The sequence below is a fragment of the Passer domesticus genome, chromosome 1 (genome assembly GCF_036417665.1).
Source record: "Passer domesticus isolate bPasDom1 chromosome 1, bPasDom1.hap1, whole genome shotgun sequence".
In the NCBI taxonomy this organism is placed as follows: Eukaryota; Metazoa; Chordata; class Aves; order Passeriformes; family Passeridae; genus Passer; species Passer domesticus.
In genome coordinates this window covers 75,355,618-75,367,039 of record NC_087474.1, presented here as the reverse complement: position 1 = coordinate 75,367,039, position 11,422 = coordinate 75,355,618, and the positions used below count along the sequence as shown (strand labels likewise).

At 39.2% G+C, this 11,422-nt stretch overlaps 1 long non-coding RNA gene across 1 annotated transcript; it reads left to right on the top strand.

Annotated features, from left to right (window-relative positions):
• Positions 1-1,121: 1,121 nt before the first annotated feature.
• LOC135288319 (uncharacterized) lies at positions 1,122-8,817 on the top strand. Its single transcript, XR_010351500.1, has 3 exons — positions 1,122-1,378; positions 3,191-3,317; positions 8,412-8,817. It is a non-coding gene; the product is annotated as an uncharacterized LOC135288319 (long non-coding RNA).
• The last annotated feature ends 2,605 nt before the right edge of the window (positions 8,818-11,422 follow it).

Below are 11,422 nucleotides of genomic sequence, written 5' to 3'. Positions count from 1 at the left end.
ACTGTTAATAGTAGAAGTGGAGTTAAGATATAACCCTCACAAAATCTCAGCTGGCCATGAAATAGCCTTATTTAACTGCACTTTAGTGTATTTGAGATTTAATGAAGACATGATTTAATCAGCTTTCCAATGGAAGATACTCTGCTGCAGATGTCATACTTTTACATCTGATCATGTAATGTTCAGTTGTTATGATTTAAAGCAGTTTTAGGCTTTAGGTTTATTTGTGCAGAGTATCAAAGTGCAATTCTTAATAGAAGACTATAAAGCACCAAATTAACATTTTTTTACTAGAAAGACTGAGCTAGTCTTGTCCTACTACTGGCATTTTCACAATACAGACTCAGTGCTATCACTGCGTTAGTCATCTCAGATAAGATGATCCTGACAAATGTCCTGTTTCTCCAGTGAAACATTTTATCTTGATACAAGGTGACATTTAGATTTATACCTTCTGTTATAGAAATATCTGAAAGTGGACACTGAACCTTCCTCTGGCTGGGGAGTAAATCTGAAATTGTGAGAGGATTTTTAAGCTTTATAGGATCTTTTATATTAACATCTGCACAGCACTAATAATAAAAAAAAACCAAACAACAAAACCTGTGTTCAAAATGGCCTTGCTCTTTGCAGAGCTTTTTCAAATTAATCAGCTCATTTCTTTAAGCAATATTTTGAAATTATATTTCAAAATTATATTTCAAAATTATATTTCAAAATTATATTTCCAGTAGTGTTCCAGCTCTGTGATATCAATGAATGATCTGAAATGGTACAGAAGGCTTCCTTTTCAGTGGGAAAATGGAAAGAAATGCTTTTCCCCCTTTTTGAAAGCTAGTTGATAGTTTCATTATTGAGTAATTTTGCTTTTGTAAAAGAACCATTTATCAGTAAATATACGCCTACACTTACAGGTTATTTTATATATTTATAATTTTTAGATGCTATGGATCCTAGAAGATATGTAAAATATTAGTATTGATGTGTTGGAGTATCTATCAGTTAAAATAAAAAGGTCACAATTTCAGTCAGATTAAACCTGGGGGTTGTTGGGTGGTTGCTTGCTTTGCTCTTTTTTTTTTTTTTTTTTCGCTATGACTTTCTACCCTCAAACCTCAAAGTTTTAAAGACCTTGGAAAAGGAGAATTTATAAATTAGATGGAGGAGATTAACTGCTTACGGTTGTGTAGTAGTTTTCCCTTGATAGCAGTGTTTAGCAAAGTCTCTCTCCCTTTCTTTTTCTGGGCACAGTTCTCCCTTCATTCCATTAGGTGGAGCTTTGTGATTAGGGCTGCAGAGGAAACTTGCTTCCGAGTGCAAAATAATTCACCACGAAATGGCTGGGGGAGGAGGTGAACGAAGCCTTCTTTGCTTAGAGGTATCGTTGTCCTGTACGCAAGCTCGAGACACAAAATCTGAATCAAGACCCTCACATACAAGGAAAACAAATTGAAAAATCGATTCTGTCAAACAGGGCCCTGTTCTAATCTGCTGTTGTCATAGTCAAGTTCCGAATCTAAAATACCTTAGGTTATAAATTAAATGTCAAATATAATTAATTTGCCACTTGAAACATGAAGTGGATGACTGTCCTTTGGAGAAAGCCTGACAGCTTTATGTATGTCACATTGGTATCTGTTAAAACAAGCTTCACATGCCAGACGATCCTTGTGTGAATCATATTGCTGTTAGCTGTACCAGAATTTTGTCGATGGAATAAGTCTCAGAACAGTTTTCTCCTTAATTGTCTGAAGCTTTTGCAAGACAATATAAATCAAATGTCATCTGCATCATCTGTGCAGAATAGTGGTTTTATCATACATCAAATAAGCAATTTATTTCTTATTCATTACGACAGAAGCTATTGTTGAATATTTACATACAAATCTATATTTTATACAAATGGAGAGTGTTTTCTGCCCTGTGCCTTGAACCCACTGCACTTACAATTTAAATCCAGTTTTCCTTCCATCTTCTTAACTTCAGCAACAGTGGCTGTAGCCCTGCCATCCTCTTCCACAGGGAGGCCAAGGTTATAATTGAGTACCACTCCTTCCTCAGCCCACTTCCCTGGGGCATGGAGATCTCGTTTGCACGGCCTCCTCCCCTTGCCCCAAACCAGAAGCAGAGAGGTCTTTTTCACATTTTGTGTCCTTGCTTTGCACAATGAACTACGCTCTCCTTGAGGCTTGTTTATTCACAGGTACCCCCAGGGAGGTGGAGGAGCCAGGTTTGCCCAATGGACACTTTCACACAGTTGTTGAAATAAAAATGTCGGTATACCATGTTATTTCCCACTCACAGGACCAATAGGACCTTCCTAATCCAAACCTTACAAAAATTTCCTGAGCAGGGTGCTGCAGCAAGGTTTCACCATTAATTTTTAAATGTGGGTAAGAAACTGGCTAAACGTTTATGGGTGATACCCTTTACACTGCCTGTGTGATCAGGACATTCATTTAGCTTAAGAGAGAAAAAAAAGAAAAAGAGATTGAGACCATTCTGCTCATTGAAAAGAGAGGAACTTGTGCAGACAAACTGAAAGATGCAGACTTGTTCCCGGTTCCTGCAGTGGCTGAACGAAGCAGAGAGGAAATTGCCTTTTTTTTTTTTTTCCAAAGTGCTCTTCAAAAATCGAACACATGAAAAGAACAGTTCTCGTAACAGCCAACTCTCCTCTGCTTCAGCTTCTCATTTTTTTCTACTCAACCCTGTGCTCTATAAGAGAAACATGAGCCCTAGGTCTGTGTTAAAATTTAGCCATTCTTGTATGTGTCAGGCAGAAAACAACTCCAAAACAATATTTAAAACCTAAGAGGCACCACAATTTTTTGTTTTTGTCTCATTTCCACTAGGTTACACTGACAAAAGGACTGCTGGTTAGAAACCTTTCTGCAGGCAGGCACTCAGGGAGGTTACTGTCCCAGCAGCTGATTTTAGTCTAAGTGCATATTGAAGGAAACAGGGAAGGAAACATTGCTGTGTGATTACTGCTGTGATAGAGCACCACCGAAAGCAGGGAAAGGGACATTTGTCATACTTCTGAAAATACTGACCTTATGCACATGTATGCCTTTAATTTAGCAAGAGATTCATATGTTTATATTCATTTCAGTCAGATCAACAACAGGATTAGTCACTGATCATCATAAAAGTTATTGTTTTCTTTTTCACTTCTGTTCCATGAAAGACAATTGCAAGTCACGGTGCTGCCCAGGCATTGCAGTGAGTTAAGGGCATCAGCTGCAAGACAGGGCCAGATCCACAGGCAGGATAGCTGCATTACTGCACTGCTGCATAAAAACTAATTAACCCAGGTAAGAGGAAATCAGCTCCACACCACCATGCCTAAAGTGTTCCCAGACCTGACTCACTTGTGCATAGCTCAGAGTTCCCTGAACTTTGTCTCTTATAAGCATATCTACTTTTGGGTCTCAGAAACTTTGTGATTCAGTTTTGAAATTTAACAATTGTTGAACACAGGTGACAGTTTGGGCTTGATAATTCCAAAATAATTTTGACTGTTTTCCATGGATTTGGAGACCAATCAACAGAGTGTGTATGTATTCATAAACACATATATTAATCTATAAAAAATGTCTCCTTGATGTTCCTTTGGAATATTTTTTTTTGACAGAAATCTCAGGAAACTTTATTCTTCAATAAGGAAAGAGTCAACACTTAAGCATGGATTGTTACGAGGTTTATTTCCCTGAGACAAGAAAATATGGACCTACACAAAAAATTTACTGAGAGCTCTGTAGAGACATATTCTGCTCTCAGCTTTATCCTCTTAAGTCAAATTTACTAGCCTTTATTTCTCACTTGCCTTCCAAATTTGAAGATATCATTAAAGAAAAGCAACCATTATTTCTGGGTGTATGGAAATTCAGGCTTACAAAAAATGGCATAGAGAAGAACGAACTGTGTCTGACATACCAGCCTGAATGCTATGGTTTGGTTCAGCAGGGGACCACTGGTTTTTTTAGCATTCGTGTGTAACTGGCACAAGCAGTTCTGTCCCTGACAGCTAAATAGATGAAGCAGATGACAGATTTAAAAAGTGCTATACCTAGAAAACTACACCTGGTTTATCATGTGTAAATGTGGTACATTTGGTTAATGAAATATAATCTGTGGCTTCTTTTACAGATAAGTAAGTGCTGGGTTTAGACTGTTGTGTTTTTGAGAACATGATCATTGTAAGTGAATTGCTTGCTGTCAAGAAGCTGTTTTTAGGGGGTATGCCCTAATTACATAATGCAGAGTCCTGGATGAAAAGGTTAAGCAATTTCAGTGTACCCTATCAGTAACGTGCCACGTTTGTCCAGACTAATTCTGTTCTTTGTTCTCCAGCTGTGGCTGTGCTGAGCTAGAATTATGTCCTGAATATACACTAGATGGCAGGCAGGTCAGGGGGCTGGAAGCGAGCCTTGCCCATTCATCACACAGCCTCTCTCCTGCCTCCAAAAGATCAATTGGTCTTCCCCAGGCCTCTACAAAGCACATTTGGCTGGCTGTACTATGAGTGTGATAGTACAGATATGAGCATGCAGTCAGCGGACTAGAAGCTGATGTAGCCCTCTGCCCACAGGATGCTAGGCCATGTTGTTTCTGACAGATTTGCTTTTGCCTTTTAGCCGACAAGGAGAAGATGCCCAAACAGTAACAGCTCGATCAGTAGCAGCTGTTGCTGAGAATAAGGCTTGTGTTAGAGGAGTGGATGTGTTAAAGAAGTGCTGTCAGCACCTGAGGCAGGCTCTGATGGCTTGTCTTCAACAGTAGACTCCTGTATTTGCCCTGCAGGAGACGATGGCAGCTTGTCGCAAATTTTTTGTAGCAGAACATCTTTCCAATGCTCTGTGATGCCCCAGGATGAAAGATGCCCTCAACATTGCCCTTAAAGTGGTGATCTCATTGCAATGCCAGTATGTACAGCCTTGAATACATTATTGCTTACTGGAGGATCCTTTGGGAGCTGTTGTGACACAAGGTCAAATTCAGCCCTCGTGTAAACTTGTGGTGCTCGCCTGACCCACAGCTCTGTCACTGTAACAGAAATGCTGTCAGCTTTCACCTCTCCTGATGTCCTTGAGGAAAGGGTGGATTTGAAAGGAGATGTCATATCACTATCAGATTATGCTAATGTCATAGGTGAGTCTCACAGGGCTCTAAGAACGAGCCACTTTTTAAAATAGTCTTTCCTGTAGTTCTGTGTTTTTCCATTAGTGGCAGTTGTAGGAAAGCCATGAGTGGCCATCAATTGCTTTTCCTGTCTCAGACAAAAAGTTTCCTCAGTGTTGAGTTGCAGTCAGATGCATTTAGGATTCCTGCTCTGGTGTGAGAATTTCTGAACTGGTACACCTCTTTGATTTTAATGATCAAGTATTCTTCAGATTTTAAGGACACAGCTACTCTACAGACAGACTCATGCTAATATAGTTATTGGTACAGATAAAGCAAGTTTCTACTGAGGATCTTAGGTAATTTCTTATATCTGTTTCAGGGCTCAAGTACTTCTGTAGAAGCAAAGCAGTTTTTATTGCCAGTTCATCTAAACTTAATCAGCATATCTCTGGATAACAAATGGTTATCCAGAAAACATGGGAAACATGGGGTTTTTTTCTACACTCCTCTAAACTACTGCTACTTGTAGTCTGTATCAGTTGAGAATTATGAAAAAAACAAATGCTTATGTAGTTTCAATTGTCTTACCGAGTAGTGAAATAGTTGGGACTCTTGAGACTAGCAATGGGAAAATCCCACTTTGAATAATCCTGTATATTTTAGTATTTAGAGAATGCAGTAGTTAAAACAGTAACCAAAAAAAAAAAAAAAAAAAAAGGAATCAGGTTTAGATAGTTCCTAATCCAACCGTCTGACACTTCCTATAGTAAAGTACCTGTACGTTTCCTCTAATAGAATAGGAACGAGCAAATCCTACACACAAACACATTTGTCTTTTGTTCTTTTTGAGCCACTTAGGAACCACTTACTAAAACTAGGAAACATTTCAGAACAGGAAAATTAGAAAAGAGCAATAGAGACTTGGCAGAGTGAATAGGCAGGTATGTTTATCCAGACATGAACACTGAGAGGCTCCTTCCCTGAGTAGCAGCCAGCCCCAAAGGAAAGCTAAGAAACCCTTCCTCCTGCAAATGTGGTTTGAGACAAGTTGCATGAAGACAACAGGAGAAAACATCAGGCCACAATCTGACAAATGAAAATATGGAGCTGATGACTGACCATAGTTTGAGGTCTCTTTCATATACATGCAGTTGCAGGGTTTATTTACAGCAAAGCTCCCTGAAGCTGATATTGTTATTGGAAATAAATAGGAAGTAAAAATGAAGGTTCCTGCATTTGTTCTTTGCTTCTCTTTGCTTGGTCTCTTAACTTTTAGTTGCTGGAGACACAGATCTACAAAGTAAGATAACAAATTAAAAATATAGAATTGGAATTAGACACTACCTTAGATAACTTTTAAATGCATATTTTTCCAGGAAAGCAACTTTCTTAAAGGTAAAATGTGTTTGGAATATAATTTAGAGACCCAGGCCAACACCAGCTCTGTCTGTGGTTGGCTGCCTTTGTGAGAGGAAATTTACGTTTAGCTTTTGGCAAGTGTGTTAGTTTGACAATAGCACATACTTCTCCTAAAGGGAAATCTGTGTTAGTATGGAGATGTCAGATGAAGCTCTGCTACTGCAATTCATGGCACTTTACACAGGATTGCAGGAAAGAGTTACACACAAACCTTATGAGTTTAAAAATTTCAGCTTTTGTTGACCATAAGCCATGAGTTTCATAATGGATCTACCAGAAGAAAACAGGGTCACAAATAGCATATTTTCTTGTCTTCCAGCACCTCTGCAAAATCACACAATTCCTCCTTTTCCTGTGTGTTTGGGTGGTTTTTGGTTTTGGTTTGGTCTTTTTTAAATTTCAGTTTTTGTACTGGTCTCTCCTTTTCCCTGTTCCTCCCTGTCATGACCTTCAGTCTTGCTTCTACTCTCCATCCAAAACTTGCCAAAACCATATATGGTGACAGAGACATTTATTTTAATCAAATGTTTATTTACTGCTGTTTTGGAAAGCATTTTGTGGAGGTGAGTAGCGAGGATTATGTGATGATGAGTATTTGAACTGATTACAGCAAGGAAGTGTAATGCAAAGGAAGCAGGTTATGGTTATAAGCTGCTGGGTGTTCAACACATCAATGGCATTTTGAAATATCTGGTTTAGAATTATTTGAGCCTATAGTCTGGGGGCCTGTAATTGAGTTTTACTTCTTGGGAGCTCACAGAGGTTCAGACGGTGGTTTACAAAATATACACAGAGATCAAATGGTTTGAAATTCAGACTGATTTTCTATGTTCTCTCTCCTTTTTTTTTTTTTGGTGTGGCAAAAAGGAATAAACCCTCAAAACACTTTCATCTAAGGCCAGTTCCTGCCAGCAAGGGAAATTTAATCCACTCAAGCTACCAAATCACTGAGTACATTTATTCATTAAAGTAATCAATCAGTGGAAATAGGTTTTTCTTTTTATATATTAAATGGCAAAAATGATGAGTTCATAAAAATGTCAAGAAATTTTCATCTCTGCTATCTCTTTTCTAAGGTCAGCTGTCTTCAAACATATTATCCCATTTGTGGGAATCTTACTTATTCTGTCTTTCTTGTAGAAAGCTGAGCATTGAGTATTACACAGAGATTAAAATTGAGTAGAAACTATAGAAAATGTCAAACATAGCAGAAATCATGACACTTGCTCTTTTGACTAGGCACAAAAGCATCAACAGCTGTTAATTTTTGAAGCTAGTACTCTGGCAGTGTTACATTAATACATCAGTCACAGCAACTTCTTGTTTCCATTTTTGCTAGCATCTACAAGTTTGTCAAGATCTATCGTCTCTTTCCCTTATGCAGTTGGCTTCTCTTATTTTGACAAATGGATCCTTGCCAAGAAGTTATGTATGTGCCTTGCACATCATCATTTAGAAGCAGGAGACAGCGTTGGGATTATCATTTTTCTCTACCATTTATAATGCAGTCTGCTTCTTTGAGATCTTTCAGTGGAAAAGACCAGGTGAATAAGATCATCAACTGTCCATTTGCCATGGGAAATAAAATCAGATGCATTGTTTGCCTGACTCACCCTAAACCTAGAAATTAAGCTCCTTTTATTTTGGAAAAGATGAAGTGCCTCCCAGGTTTGTCTTTGAGCTTTTGTTCATTTAGGAAAGGAGGAATATAAAGCAACCAACTGCATCATGAAATCGGTGTCTTGCATCTGTAGACAGTCCTTTAAAACAGACTAACAAAAATTTATGAAACACTCTTTAAGACCTCTGAGCAAGAGACCTTACAATTGTTATAATGATTATAAACCTATAAAATGTTTCTACAGGTAAGGAAGAGATGAAATAAAAGACATTGCCAATATTTTGGGTGAAGTAGCAATTTCTTAGGTGGCATTTCCAGATCTTCCCAGGAAGATATGGGACTGTGGGCCATGCCCCCAATCTCCAGAGGAGGAAGGATATTCCCAGGTAATTTCCTGAAGTAAAATTCTGTCCTTAAATATGCTGTTACCAAACCATTAGCATGTTATTATTGAATTTGGTGATGGGTTTAATGGTGTGAGTGTGAAAAAGACATGCTGATCTTCCTCAGTAGTGTCAGGAATATCTACTACCTCCCCCAGCAACTCAGCTCCATCTGTGTCCAATTGACAGAAGAAACTGATTGACAGCAGCCCTGAAGTATGGACTAATTAAATATATCATAAGTAGGTTGCAGTGAACACAAATCAGCTTGACCCAAAAAAATTTTGGTTCCCAGATGTCAGCAAGATTTTCTGTTTAGCTTTGTAATATGGTCAGGGTCCAGAAGCAGTCTCTAAATAACAGGGGCATCTTTGATGCCAATTCTTACTCCTCACAGTTTAAAGTTGACTAACAAATATCCGTGGAGCAAGCAGACTCTAAAGGGCAGCCAAAGGCCTGTCTGTGTGGAGAAATCAGCATGGGGTAAGGTAAGATGAAAACGGAGGGTACAGAAGCTGTCTGCTCTAATTCTTCACAGGGAGAGTGGTGAGCCCTCAGGGTGTGCTCAGATGGCCCCTGCCAGTGCTTGCTGAGGTAGTTTAAGGGGTCACTGTCCCTGGGTGTCTGCTTTGTCCTTTTGCTGAAGATTATGGCCCTTATTCTAGTGGAGATGGAAAGACCACCCTTCCACCATCCTATTTCAAAGCCTGCTGTGCTCATTGAAATTAGCCATGAAGACTGATTGGTGTTTGTGAGCTGAGCTGCTGTTGATGGAGGCTGGAAACTGAACCATGCTTGAGTTTGCTGTCCCAGGTAACGGAAGAGAACTGCTCTCAGAAGCATGGGACATGTGGAGCCATAGAAAAGTTTTAAGAGCAACCCTTTGTGAATGTAGATATCATATATTTAATGATTAAAAGGCAGAATAGCTGGTGGCTTGTATGTTTTCAGATTATGGTCTTGCACTAACTTCTTGGGCTTATCAAAACATAACTCTGCAATTTTCAGTTATTCAAAGACACAGTAAGCCTGTTTCTTCTGGGGCAGAGCAGTACCATAGTATTTAGTTATTTCACCAGAATTTGTCAGTCCTCTTATACTGGATGACATTAAGCTGAGCAGGACTTTGCCTGAGTAAGGAAGTGCAGCTACAATGCAGCAGCTATCATTATCCCTAATTGGAATGACAAAACCTGTTCAGATCCTGCTGAGCATTTCCTTATATGTCTACTGCATGCACTGCAAATCAATTTTTCTTGGGATTTTGATTGTTGTACAACTCTTAATTCATATGCTAGGCCTTGGGACTGGGCTGTATCAGCTTTCTACAGAGATGCAGTGTTTAAGTAAAGAGAGGAAAGAGGCTGAGAGGCAAGCTTAGAGAGAGTCTATGCAACTTGGAGATCAGTTGTCAGTGTGTAATAGTTCCTTGAACACTCAGCAGAGAGCTAACAGAATATCTTTAATTGCTTTGCATTTGAAGGAATTCAGGTATCTTAAAGGTATGCAGAAAACACAGTTAAGTGCCAAGCTACTACAGTTTGGGCTCACAGCCATAGCATCTTGGCCTGTGGGCTAGAAATGACCAATCTTTACTACCCATCAGAAATATCTATGGATGAATGATCATTAAAAATATTGTGAATACCACTTCATGCTTGCAAAATAAACTTATCTTCTGGTCATTGGCAAAATGACAATTTTTTGGGAGAGGTCAAGCCAGGTGAAAAGTTTCTGCCTCTCTGTGAGGTTAAGCAGGTGAGTGAAAGCCACCATGACTCAGGTGTGGCTGCAAAGACCAAGCACCTGCACTTGCAATCCCTCCAAGTGACTGGACCCTCACAACAACCATAAAATTTAACTGCTACAAGCAGTATCCAGCTGCAGCTACACATCTCTGTAAAACTAGCCTGTGAGAAATGAATGAAAATAATTTACATTTTTTAATACATAATGTAACACTTCTGGAGTGTTGCCCAAAGACTGCATTTGCCCTTTGATTTCTACCCCACCCTGATGTACAGAGAGAGCAGCAGCCGATGGAACAGTGATAGGTTCAAACACTGTCAGCCTGAGCCTTGGACAGGAAAAATTGGGGTAACTTCAGTGAAAACAATATACATCACTGGCTACAGTGGAACTGGGCTAATTTAGTTACCCGAGGATCTGCCCCGTGTTTCCTCAGAGCTCCAAGTACTTCTTCCCTTCTGTTTTAGTGTGGTTTTGTTATCATATGAATGAACAAAGGAAGGATCAGTGGCTGCAGAAGGCTTATCCCAAGAACTCTCATTTGAACTGGTGGCAAAACTCCTCTTGTAAACAGTGGAAGCCCATTTGAGCCTGGAATGCCCAATGAGTGTGTTTTCATAGGATTTCCTTCTCCTTAGGATTCTGAATGAATCACTAAGCATTTTCAGTTGATATGGTAGTTTCAAGAAGGAAACTCAATTCCAAGTGTTGGAATAAGACATGAACATTTTTGAGTAGCACTGATATTTTTCTTCCACCTGTTTTCCCCTTGCATTCCCACTTCGGTAGAACCACAAAGTAAGAGCCTTTTGAACAGCAGCACTTGTTGCTCCAGGGCAGAGAGCATAGGACAGAACCAACATGTGCTCCATTACCCATACAGAATCCAGATGTCATAAAGTACAAATATGTACAAATAGGTACCTATATGTAGGTACAAATATGCCCATGTGTTGATAGCTGCAAATAATAAGTGTATTTTAAAAACAAACAAAATAGAAGCAAACATGAAATGGAGACTTAGGATGTGAAGCATGTAAGCATGTTGGGGGTAACCCCAGTTTCCAGAGGCTGTTGGCAATTGCCTCGTGCCACAGGGAGAGCTGCTACTTTCCATAATGCA